Source organism: Monomorium pharaonis, chromosome 6 (assembly GCF_013373865.1).
Source record: "Monomorium pharaonis isolate MP-MQ-018 chromosome 6, ASM1337386v2, whole genome shotgun sequence".
Classification (NCBI taxonomy): domain Eukaryota; kingdom Metazoa; phylum Arthropoda; class Insecta; order Hymenoptera; family Formicidae; genus Monomorium; species Monomorium pharaonis.
The window spans coordinates 18,513,900-18,527,998 of NC_050472.1; the positions used below are offsets into that span (position 1 = coordinate 18,513,900).

Consider the following 14,099-nt stretch of genomic DNA (forward strand, 5'->3'; position numbering starts at 1 on the left):
GTTTCTTTTATAATTTTTTCAAATTATAAAACTATAATTTTAAACAACTTTAAAACACGGTTTTATTAAGGAAATGTTTTTAGATTTTAAGGAGATTTTGGAGCCTTTGAAATTTGATCGAGGTCGATAATGTACCCAGATAACACAGTGTCTTCTTAAAGAATTCATAAAGTAGTCTTCCTTTCTGAACAGTAATTCCTGAGGAATTCATAGAAGAATACTTTAAGAATAACGTAGGAAGTTACATGCACCATGATTCGAATTCCTCAGGACTTCTTAAAGTATTCATATAGAATTATTTGTTAGAATTCCTCAGAACTTCTTAAAGTATTCATATAGAATTACTTGTTGGAATTTCTCAGAACTTTTTAAAGTATTCATTAGAATTTCTCCAAGTAGATATTTCAAACGGAATTAAAAAATTTATTTTTAAGATTTCTGATAAATGTTCCGATTTTTATAATATTGGAATGTTTCTCAGAAAAATTTAAGAAATAAAAAATTCTGATTAATTTTGTAAGAAGAAGAAGATTATACCATGTTTCAGCCAAGCCATAGTCGTACCTGTTAAAGCATGTTTAATTTCTGTACCTGAAAAAACGGTCACCCATCCAAGTGTTAACCATCACCAACGTTGCTTGACTTCGAAGACCGTACGCATCCTAACGCTCCGTGATGATTCATGAACACTTCTTGTTTATGCATACATATTTGTTAATATATTGTTCTGTTAATTATATATATCTCATTTTGTGTATAAAAATATAAATTAGCATTTATTACGCGATATATAATTATAAAAATGTAATTGAGATTATCCAATCACTCGAATAATTTCTGATGAATACTCAAAGTATTCCAAATAATAAATCGCGAGGTATTCATTGCAATGAACTCTTAAGGAATATTTCAATGTGAACTCATTGTGGCTAATTCCTCAAGAATTTTTTATGTATTCATTTTTGTACTTCTCCAAGTATTCATTAAAATGAATTCTTTAGGAATTTCTGTTCATCTCTGTATTATCTGGGTAGAGTCATTCGTGCACATCATTAATGAGATTTCATATGTATTTCTTATATGGATTTAGAAATTCTTTTCCAGAATTAAAGTACACATATTAATATCAATCCACGAATTGAATTTTATATTGAGGACGAAAAATTTTTTTCTTATATTGCTCTACTTATCGACTTTTTACGTGTAAATAACCTGAATTTTTGTTTTTTCATTTTCCAATTTGCGGAATGCGAATCTTTTTTTCTAGGATTCTAATCTTATTTCTAATTACACGATATTATTCCTGAGAGTTTTTAATTTCTAGGAGCCGACGTGATTATTTTATACATATGAATTGTAGATTTTTCGTATAAATCAAATATTGTCGTTATGTGATCCCCAAATAGCACAAAAATATACAATGTATATACACTATATATATGTTCATGGATATTGAATGTCCATTGGATATCCACATGTACTTAAATTAGCATTCATAGTATATCCATTGTATTAGTAAATGCACTCCATATGAGATCCATTGTTTATCCATAAAACATACAGCTGCACGTTCCATGTATATCATATATATATATATGCGCCGTTTTTTGAGAACAGAAAGATATCATGAAACTGATATCTAAAAGATTTCTTAAATCGGATATCTTTAAACTGCAACTAGAGATAAAAAAATAAAATAAAAATTTAATTTTTTTAATAATTATTTTTATCAACAGTACATATTAAATTTAGGACAAATTTTTATTAATTAATTAAATTTAAATTATTTTATTTTATTCTTACTTGCGCTGGTTTTAAACCCGGGACCTTAGGATGACGAACCTTGTACTCTATCTGCTACGCCAATTTGACTCATCGACATGGGTACTTGTTATTGTCTACATATATGTATATGTTATAAACCGACGCAATTATATTATTTTTTATAAAAGCAATTAAATTTTGCAAAACATTAAAAATAAATAGCATTAATTTATTTACTTATTAATTTCATTGTTAAATTTATCTTTTTCCATAACCTTAATAATTTGATGGAAATTGGGTTCTATTTAGCACTAATACTTTGAAGCGTTCAAATGGTTAATTAGATGGTTAACTATATAGATCATATATGTTCAGACTTCAAATGGGGTTTTTTGCAGCGCCAAGTTTCCAAACCCTTCACCGGCAGAAAAATAAATAAATGGTCCACGAAACATATTCATCCAATGTACACAGAAAGTACATTTGTATACATTTTGATAAGTATATATATGCAATGTACATTCGAAGTGCATCAGAAAATATCCTAGACAGATCCATGAAAGTATATTCATCCAATGTACGTGAAAATATATTTATGTTTATTTCGATAGGTACATGCACGTACAATACATACAATAAACGTTCGACATGCATCGAAAAACATCCTAAACTGATCTATGAAAATATGTTTGTCCGATGTACATGAAAGTACATCTATGTATGTACATTTCAATACGTACCTGCATGTATATAAATACAATATACATGGGGATGTATAAGTAATTAATCCATTGAAGTATATTTATATTATGTACATATGACGTACATACATTTATGTCCATACATAAATATTTATTTTATATATGTATAATGTCCTGTATATACTTTATACTTTATGGATCAAGAATGGATATCCATAGAATATCGTGTGCCATTTGGGAATTAATAAATAATTTTTTTTTATTTATTAGAACAAATCGTACGTCGCCCCCTTCATTTTTGTGTGTACTTTAATCCTGTAAAAGAATTTTGCATTCTGTTATTCCAATTCAAAAATTTAAATTCCCCCAAAAATATCGGTAATTTGTCACTCCCGGATCCCCTTAAGAAAAACATGTTGCGACGCGTTTTTTCAAAAAGTATAATTATTTTGTACATTGACAATCACGGATTTTCCAACAAGATTTTCTTTGCACGTTTTTCGACTATACTATTAAATAAAAGACAAAATAATAGTAAATACACATAGATATATAAAAAATACGTTTATTAACAAAAAGTGGGTTTCAGTTACCTACATTCCCAGTTGTCTACAGCTTTGTTTGCACACAAATTTTGCAAAGATGCCCGATTGCCTACACCTCGATTGCCTACAGCTTTGTTTGCACACACAAAAATAATTAAGGCACAGAAGTATGATTGAGTAATATTATTTCACACATGATGTTATTTCGCTTATACACATTGCACACATGACATTATTGCGCATATGCACATTGCACACATGATGTTATTGTGCTCATACATTCTGGAGGCATGATTCTATTAACTTGGGCGTCTTGATTTGACGATGATTTCTAATAATATTTTTTATGCTAAACAAAAAATTGTGTAGAGGGCTAACTGCTTTAGTTTTCGAGATCTACCATATTAAAAATAAAAATAAAAGTTGATTAAAAATAAAAAGAAAAGTAGATATACCTCGTTTTGCATGGAAAGTCGCAAACCCATGTGGAACAGCCCGAAGGGTGGACGGACGGACGGACGGACACACACACACACACACACACACACACACACACACACACACACACACACACACACACACACACACACACACGCACGCACGCACGCACGCACACACACACACACACACACACACACACACACACACACTTATCACTCTCCCCCCACACACACACACACGGGCGGGTTGCAAGGAGAGGATTTGTCTCTCTCCCGCACCCACCCCATCGGTGCCCCCCAGGGGTGCCCTGGAAAGTTGCAAGCCCATATGGTACAGTACAAGCGTGGACATTGTTTTAATCAGCTGCTTTAATTAATGTTAGGATAAATCTGTAGAATTTAATTCGTGATGTCTGTTTTACACTGTGCGCATCTGGGATTCACTCCTTTGCTCTTGCTAGAGTGTATGAGTGCAATGATATTATGTATGCAATGTGCATATGCGCAATAATGTCATGTGTGCAATGTGTATGAGCGTAATAATATCATGTGTGCAATGTGTATAAACGTATTTATATTATGTGTGCAATGTATTAATATTGTTTCTTTAGCTTATGTGTGCAATAATGTCATGTGTACAATGTGTATGTGCGCAATAATGTCATGTGTGCAATGTGTATGAATGTATTAATATCATGTGTGCAATGTGTATGAGTCAAATAATATCATGTGTGCAATGTGTATGAGTGTAATAATGTTATGTGTGCAATGTGCATATGCGCAATAATATTATATGTGCAATGTGTATAAACTATAAACGTATTAATATTACGTATGCAATGTGTATGAGCGAAATAATATCACGTGTGCAATGTGTATGAGCGAAATAATGTCATGAATGCAATCGTACTTTTGAATCTTAATTATTTTCGTGTGTGCAAACGAAGCTGTAGGCAATCGAGATGTAGGCAATCGGGCACCTTTAAAAAATTTGTGTGCAAATGAAGCTGTAGGCAACTGAGAATGTAGGCAAATGAGACCCTCCCTTAACAATAATTCTAAAAAATATTGAAGCAGATCTGCTGAATCTTGTAAACAGACTTTTGCATCATGTTTAATACATATTGTAAGCTTGCAGCATGGCTGTTTGCTTTTTCTACGGGCTTCCTTTGTCGCTTTCCTCGTCGCCATTCTCTTCGAAAGTGTTACTTCCGTCATTGTATTCTACTTCTTCCGGCTGAAACATTTCCAAAACGCGTTATGCCGTGCGAATGCGTGATCTTTTTGCCATCTGAAATCAATAAAAAATTACAATTTATATTAAAAATGTAACTTAAAAATACATATTTAGTAAAATAATTTGATATATATTTACATTTTTCATTTTTTAGCTGCGTGTTTTAAAATTGTGAACTTTAGCCAATAAAAACACTTTGTTTAGCTTGTATTTATAAAAATGTCAATATAATAATACATAAAATTTTACAATTTTGAACGATAATATTATTACAAAGAAACCCATTAGACCGCAAAATTTTATTTTTAAACTTTTGGAAGGAAAACGCATTGGAGTTTTTGAGACCTCACGCAATACTTTGGGTGTTTACGATAATGGCTATCCGAGTAATTTTCTCTAGGACCGAAATATATGATAAGCACAACCATCTACTACAGTGCTTGAGTCTAGTTGCCCTTTTCGAGCCGATTCCCGAACGCGCCGCCTCCTATGTTCCCACTACCGCGCGCGGCCTTGACGGCCGAGCCGCCGACGCTTTGTCTCAGGAGCAGCTCTGTATAAGAAATAGTGCCCTACACCATAAAATTCATTAAAATTATTCTAATGACTATATTGTAAGTCTTACAATATATAAAATTTTGTTTTTGTGCCAAGCTATATATTATATTTCATCTTTTAGTGGATTAGGCCTACTGAGAAAATCACTTAAAAAAAACGCATCAACAATAGTACCTCACAAGTGATATAGAAAACTATTGTCAAAATTCTAATTATTATGTTTTTACATATTATTATACTACACAATATAAATTAGTAATAAAAATATTGGTACTTTTTTGTTTGTAAAAACAAAAATTATTTACTTAGAATAATTTTAATGAATTTTGTAGTGTAGGGCACTATTTCTTATACAGAGCTGCTCCTGAGACAAAGCGTCGGCGGCTCGGCCGTCAAGGCCGCGCGCGGTAGTGGGGACATAGGAGGCGGCGCGTTCGGGAATCGGCTCGAAAAGGGCAACTAGACTCAAGCACTGATCTACTATCATCATGATTCGTGACAACTCAATGCTGTCCGGTATAGCCAAATCATCACGAGCAAGTTGTGAGTTGCGAGTTCCGTGAGTTTGTAGCAGGTAACCTAAAAAGTACGACATAAATAATTTGATTATTACAATTAAAAATAATCTGTTTTTAATGTATGGTAAGATTATTAACTTCATTAAAATAGTAATTATATAACACAATCATGTATTTTTAAAGTATTGTCTAAAGTAATATTAAAGAGATTATTTTATTTACAAATATTTTATTTATTAATTTGTCTATCAAGTTTCTATTATAACGTATATCTAACGCATATCTAACGTATATCTGTTTACAGTATATCTTAATTTACTATGCACTTGTATTACAAATTAAAAAAATTTATTGTAAACATTATTATTAGTTTCACATTAGTGAAATATTCATGCATAATATTTATACATAAAGATATATGATTTTTTAAAATAATGATAACACCATGCAACTTATCATTAACAGTTGTTACAAGAAAGAAAAATATTTATACTTAAATTTTTATTTTACTTGTAATCTAAAAAATATTATTAATAATGATTTATTTAGTAATTTTACATAATTTATCTCATTTGTTTCAAAGTGTTAACACCATCCGTTTAATAAAAGATGACTTTTCTAATATATATGTTAGTTAATAAATAATAACATTTATTGAGAATCAATGTTTAATTAAAATATTATATTAGGTTTTGAAATAATACCGTTATGATAGAAACTTGATAGACAAAATAAATATTTGTAAATAAAATAATCTCTGATATTACTTTAGAAAATACTTTAAAAATACATGATTGTGTTATATAATTATTATTTTAATGAAGTTAATAATCTTACCATACATTAAAAACAGATTATTTTTAATTGTAATAATCAAATTATTTATGTCGTACTTTTTAGGTTACCTGCTACAAACTCACGGAACTCGCAACTCACAACTTGCTCGTGATGATTTGGCTATACCGGACAGCATTGAGTTGTCACGAATCATGATGATAGTAGATGGTTGTGCTTATCATATATTTCGGTCCTAGAGAAAATTACTCGGATAGCCATTATCGTAAACACCCTTTATCTTTTGTCTCCTTTTCGCTTGCTAGAAGACAACTGAAGCCGGCAAGTGTACGAGGCTTTGATATAATTATTAAATGTTAAACATCCCCCTCCCTTGATTTTGGACATTAGATGACACTGGCAATGGAATAGAAAAGAGAAAATCGGTTTGAAGATTATTTTGACCTCCGGAATTTAAGGCTGAATAAAAATTTTACACAATGTTTTAAAAATATTGAAAAATATTCTTTTTTTTTGTATTTTGTTAGTATTCTATAATCTTTCTTTAAAAGAATGCTTTTCACTTAAAAAGATATAAATATTTTTAATAAATTTTATAGATTTTTACCTTCTGATACAATAAAGCTATTAGAAAGTGTATAATGCTTCAGAAAAATTTTGAAAATTGAATATAGAAACAGGAATATAAAATTTGCATAAATAAAATCAACAAGATGGAAGAAACTATTTTTTGCTTATTTTTTGGGTTAAAAATTAATCGGTTTTTTAACATTCTTAGTCTTTTATTGTGTAAAAAGAATCCTAGTACAATTTCAATTTTCGACAAATTACTAAACGTCGATTGTAACTGTTGCTTGTCGTATTTGGAATTTGAAAGCGTCTTTATAAAAATTGAAAGAATGTGAGAATATGATCGAGAGTTAGATGGTTCTTCAGGTAGGTTACATATAGAGGCTTATCTACACGATGAGCTAATGCTCGACTAGTATGCATTTAAACGAGTGCATTATCTGCGCATTACCGCATTTGATATTAACGATCCTTTCAGCATAGTCCCATAAATAACTGATTTTCACGCATTTTGTTGTTAACGAAGTCACAACAATGATTGGATCTCAAATTGTTTCAATCTGTACAAGGAAAAATCTTTAACTCAAAAATGCGAAAAATGTTTGCGATTTTAATATCTCCGGGACCAGAAGCGTAATATTAGACTTATAATTAGATTTACCGAAAACACTATTTGGTTAGTTAAAATTTTTTTCGTTTATTATAATATATGCATTTATTTCGAAATAAATTTTGTATAATGACATTTTACTGCTGACACTATACTTCACAAAGTGCGACATAATTATACTTATATACATATTTTTAACCCATTTTTATTGCAAATGACGTTAAACAATTAGTTTAACAATAAATAATATAAAATTCAAATACAGCAAAAAAATAACCACTTATTTTAACACTTAATTTAACAATAAATAATATAAAATTCAAATACAGCAAAAAAATAACCACTTATTTTTTTATGAAAGACTAATATTAATTGGAGCGACGTCATTTTTTTTGTAGTTCAACTCATTGACAAGAACAGAAATGTTCTAACAACTGAAAAGTTGTCCAAAAAAAGACCGGTTCTCTAAAAGTTGAAATACGTTCCGGTCAATGCAGCATGGTTATCTGGATTAAGAATATCGTGAATATCGTAATAGACTACTTTTTTACTGCCCCAAATTTATCTTGAAATCAATCCTTGAAAATTGACTTATTTTTTGTTTTATTAATTACAAACGAAAGGAGATAGAATAACATTTTATAGAAAAAATTTATTTCTTTTAATGACAAAACTACGTAGAATTCAAGTTAAAAATTACTCTTCAAGAAAATATAAGCTTTTAAAAACAAGTATTTTATAAGGCATTCTTACTCTATAGTTCTGTAAAATATTTAATTCTACAAAGTTGATCCGTAATTAGACCTCGATTTATAATTGAGACTGTCACCTTATTTAATTATTTTTCTATAAATGAAAGATAGAATATAAAATTTAAGTTTTCCAGTTTCTATGTATTTTGTTAAGGATCAATAGAAATTTTATTTCTGACTTTCTCAGCGAGGTGCTTGACGTTGCGGATGAAAAAAAAATGAAACAATTGTGATGAGCGCTCGTCTTTGGTAAAATTTTAACGAGGATAAATCGACTCCGGATTTATATTGAAAAATTCATAGATGAAAGTAAACACTGAAATTTTTAGTCGCTATTTGTATATTTGGAAAAATCTTAATGCGAAAATTACTTTTTTGGTTACAATAGCAGCATAAGTGATTTTCTTTTCTTTGCGAGACAATTGGCCGCTCTGCTCTCTTAAGAAGTAATTTCTCACATTGTCTCAGGCCACCCCCGCGAGCGCTGTCAGACCACGTCTCCCCGTCGATTTGTACTTCTGTATCTTGGCTGTGTTGTTCTGGGCACGACATCCCGGAATACGAGCGACGTGAGCCCCGCTTATTAGCATTCCCGCAGTTGTTTTCTTTCCATGTTCTTCGTTGCGTTGTCCGATCGAGAAACTAATTATCTAACGTCACGCCCTCAGTCTCAGGATCATCCATCCTTGCTGGTCGCGCGCCCGGGGTACCTTCATCCACCACTGCCGCGACGATTTTCCCGCGTAATATACGCGCGCGTCTACTCTTTTTCGACTTACGAGACATTTTTCGAAAATTTATTGATTGGAGCCTGTATGTGACTGACTTGGTTGCATCAGCGAAAACGAAAGAGTAATAAAAAATATGAACGTATGTTTTTCTTTATTTCACTTGTTTGGATAAAAATTCCGTTAGAAATTTGTAATTACAGAGAAAAAAACACATAGTAAAAAGAAGTGAAACTGATAGAACTGCATACTCTACACATTTTTTTTTTTATTGCGATGGCTGTGCATATTAAGGGTGTGTCATATCTTAAGTATAATATTATTATTATATTAAGTGTGTGCAAAAGTTTTAGTCTTTTTTTTGCGCTCTTTACTAGTTATTTGAATTTTATATTTTCCCGATTATGGGTCTGTTGTTCCAACTTCTTGGTTAACTTATCTACTATTGTTTGATGCGTTTTTTTTTATAGTGGTTTCCCAGTAGTCCTACTCCACTAATAATAAAATATTATGACTTAGAATGCATAAACAAGAAAGCAACATTTTTATAAAAAGAAAAGGAATTTGAAAAAAAACTGAAGCCAATTTTGTCTATCATTTAATATAAATTAATTTAATATATAAAAAACTAATGCGATCTTTTAGGTCGTTTGTACGATTTTGCTAAAGATTGTATATCTACAGATATTTTAGATTATGTTATCCATTTATAAAAAATTTAGGTCTTCTAATTTTCTTTGTTGAGTCCATATGTTTACGTAAATGCTCATTTTCAAAAATAAAATGTACGAAAACAAAAAACGGTTTCCTTTAAGCAATAAAACATTATCTTTGCTGATACGAGTTAGTTCTTTTAAAATCTCTGTAGATATCTTTAGTAAAATCGTGCAAATGACCTAGAAAATTGCATTAAATTTTTTTGTATTAAATTACTTAAGTTATATAAAATTAATGTATATTAAATGATAGACAAATTGACTTTAAGTTTTTTTTCAAATTACTTTTTCATTTTATAAAAAAGTCATTTTCTTGTTTGTTATGTCATAACGTTTTATTATTAGTGGAATAGGGCTACTGGGGAAATTATTATTTAAAAAATACATATCAAACAATAGTACTTCACGAGTGATGTGGAAAACTATTGTCAAAGTTGTAATTATATTTCATCAAAAATATATTATTATAACACATTTTATTGTATATGTAAAATAGCCTTATGTACATAACATAATAATAATATAATTTAATATTTAATTATTTAATAAAAATAAATATTATTTAACAAAAAAAATATTTTAGGTACGACCCTCAGTATACTTTATCGCAACGCGCCTGTAGGCCTATTCTGTAACTCGTTAAGAGGTATCGGTATCGTTATATAGTTGTTGCGCAGATATTTTATATGGTAAGAAAGCTGCGCAACGACAGTATAACGATACCGACACCTCTTAATGAGTTACAGAATAGGCCTACTGAAGCGTTTGCGAGTGATCGGCGGTTCGGCCGTCAAGGTCGCAAGCGGTAGTGGGGAAACGGTAAGCGTCGTCTTTGCCCGAAAAGGGCAACTATCTCCGAGCACTGGTCTAGTACAATTAGACTCAAAAAGGGTCATTTTGGTAAAAAATTGATGACTCAGGTTTGACTGTGCGTAAAGCACAATTAATAAGCATAGATTAAAATAGGTACGTTTGCCATTTGCAAACAGCTGGGGATAATTGCAAAATCACAGATTAAAGTAAGGAAAAAGTAGTTTTTTGTTTGCGCCTTGTAAACTAAAAACGGAATCGAAAGTTTTGAATAAAAGTTGTAGATATTAAGTAGATCTACAATAATAAATTTAGTTCATTAAGATTGGTCGATTAGTTTGGTTATAAAGTAGAAAAAGTCATGAAAAATGGCCATTTCTTAAATTGTTAATAACTTTCTTAAAAATTAACTCAAGCATTTGAAATTGTAAGAAAATATAACTTTTATAACGATAAAAAAGTACAAAATTTCATCAAAAAATATTAACAACTTTTCGAGTAATGTCTATTGTTTATCCAAAACGCGCTTCATTAAAATTTAATTTCTACATTTTTGAGACCATGCACAAACCTGAACTAAAGTTTTTTCTCTTCTTAAAAAGTTGCAGTATTATATATTGGGATTGCGAAATGTGTGCAATGCAATTAAGTACCTCAAATAAACGTGTAAAAATTAAACCTATTTGACCTAATTGACAATTAAATAACTTTTAAAATATTAACGCTATCAAAATGGGGTAAAATGCATTTGAAGGGTGCGATTTTTTTTTAAATAAACAAAAACGTTTTCTTAGCTTGCTTAGAAGCCGCAATAATTTTTTTTTTAACAATCACTGTTGCTACAGTTATGAATATTAACAGCTAAAATTTTAACAGCGTTTTATTAAATAGTTAAAGTAACCCTCTCCAAAAGTTTGAAGCGATTCACGAAGATTGACCACTGTAAACGTGTTAACAAAAGCGGTACCACTCGCGGTCGGCGGGGCCGCACGCACGCGCGCATCGTCTGCTAGCACGCGGCCAAACGCGCGCGTACAAAATTGATCTAACACGTTCAAATTACTTCAGTCGTTAATCTCGGGAACTAAGCGTCCTAGAGACACGATTTTTTTTTAAACTGGGCTATCTTGACGAGGCAAGATTAATGAGCTAAATTATTTTCTCATATTTCTTCGAATAAACGTAATAATTAATTTTTTTTTAATATTTATTTGACGCGTTAAATATGTGTAAATAATTTATTTACCTATGCGGCGTGTGTGTATACCCTATGTTAATATAATTTAATTTTTTTATTGGTTTTATTGCAAGGAACGTTTTTTATTTTTTCCCCATAATTTAGTGCAATTGACGAACATTTATATTAAAAAAAAACTTAATTTTTATGTTATATTACTAATATTTATTTGCGGGAATGAGTCATTACGCAGGCTTATTTTTACACCACTTATCTGTTCGTACCCGCATTTTAATGTTTTTTTACGCTACATACTATGCAAGGTGAAACATGTTTTTACTCAGAACGTAGTGTTCGTTAACATTTGAAAAGTGGAGAGACTCGAGAACCTCGTAGGTAGTCTTTGCCATGGTGACAGACCCTTGGTGAACAGACCAGCAAGCAAGCAAGCTACAATTGTCGAAAGCATGGCTTCGAGAAAAAAACAATTTAATTAATTATTACTTTGTATTAAGTGTTATTGTTTTTTAAAAATTAACAAAACGTCATGCCAATTTCACAGATCTACTATTATTGAATTCCGTTTGGTTGCGTTGTGAGCCTACAGCGATGCATATATCTTTAATGTTTTACTCAGCCGTAACAAAAAGATTAAGCAGATTAAACGTTTAGCGATACAATAAGAAGAATCGATATGGTACATTGTTTTTACAATGTAACATCTGTACATTGGTCGATAAATTTACAACAAATCTCGTATGCTGTCGGGTTGTTAATTCCGTAGAAACTATCCAATATTAATAAGACACGCTTATATTTATTCAATAATGTCAAGATAAATTACTTTGAAATATTGGAACTCCTCAAATATAATATTAAATTATACTTTATAAACATTTTTCTTAAATTATTTTTAACAATTTTTTTTAATTATAGACATGCAGAAAAAAATTTATATAAAAAAAAGTATTTAATGTTAAAATAAAAATAATTTTGATGAGTCAAAACAAAAATTTGGCGAATTGTTTGTGATAATATGGAAAGAGATCGAGAAATAATCCAGGTAGCAAGCTCACGTCATTTTGACGTCCCAAAATGATCATTTACTGACTATTTTTGACGTCACGAAATGACGCCCTTATGACGTTAAAATGACGGTCGAATGTCACAAATTCCTGACGTCATGAAATGTACCGTATTTTGACGTCATAGAATGACGTAAACAATATGTTGTCAAAAAGATCTCTAAAAAATATCCTGTTTCTGAAAATGATAACATAAAGAGACTTTTAAAAGATAACATATAATGTCAGAATGTTAACCAATGCGTCGTTTTTTGAGAACAGAAAGATATCATGAAACTAATATCTAAAAGATTTCTTAAATCGGATATCTTTAAAATGCAACTAGAGATAAAAAAATAAAATAAAAATTTCATTTTTTTAATATTATTCTTATCAACAGTACGTACTAAATTTGGGACAAATTTTTATTAATTAATTAAATTTAAATTATATTATTTTATTTTACTTTTACTTGCGGCTGGTAGGTTTTGAACCCGGGACCTTAGGATTACAAATCTTGTACTCTATCTGCTATGCCAGTTTGAATCATCGATATGGGTACTTGTTATTGTCTACATATACCTATATGTTATAAACTGTCGCAATTATATTATTTTTTATAAAAGCAATTAAATTTTGCAAAACATTAAAAATAAATAGCATTAACTTATTTACTTATTAATTTCATTGTTAAATTTAACTTTTTCCATAACCTTTATAATTTGATGGAAATTGCGATCTATTTAGCATTAAGACTTTGAAGCGTTCAAATGGTTAATTTGACCATTTTGAAATTATTTCCAAGATATCTAAATGTTTTCTTAAAAAAGTTCTCTTAAAGTTGAATATAATATGCTTATATAATATGCTTAATTTATGCGTTAAGCCTTAAATCTCATTTATAGACACCGCTTTCGACCGTATCTAAAATACGTCTTAATGACGTCTTTATGTCCCGATTTTGGATGTGTGCTGTCTGAGAAAATAATCGTCAGATCATGACTGAAATATGACTTCGAAATGACGTCATCATGACGTCAATTTTAGGTCATGTAAAAAAATGGTCATTTTGACGACATATGACCAGATATGACCATTTTGGGACGTCAAAATG

The 14,099-nt window shown here is 30.3% G+C and overlaps 1 protein-coding gene across 4 annotated transcripts in view; it reads left to right on the forward strand.

Moving 5' to 3' along the window:
• The window catches only part of LOC105831572 (membralin), a 361,211-nt gene that overhangs the window by 227,510 nt on the left and 119,602 nt on the right, over positions 1–14,099 (forward strand). The window lies entirely within an intron of this gene.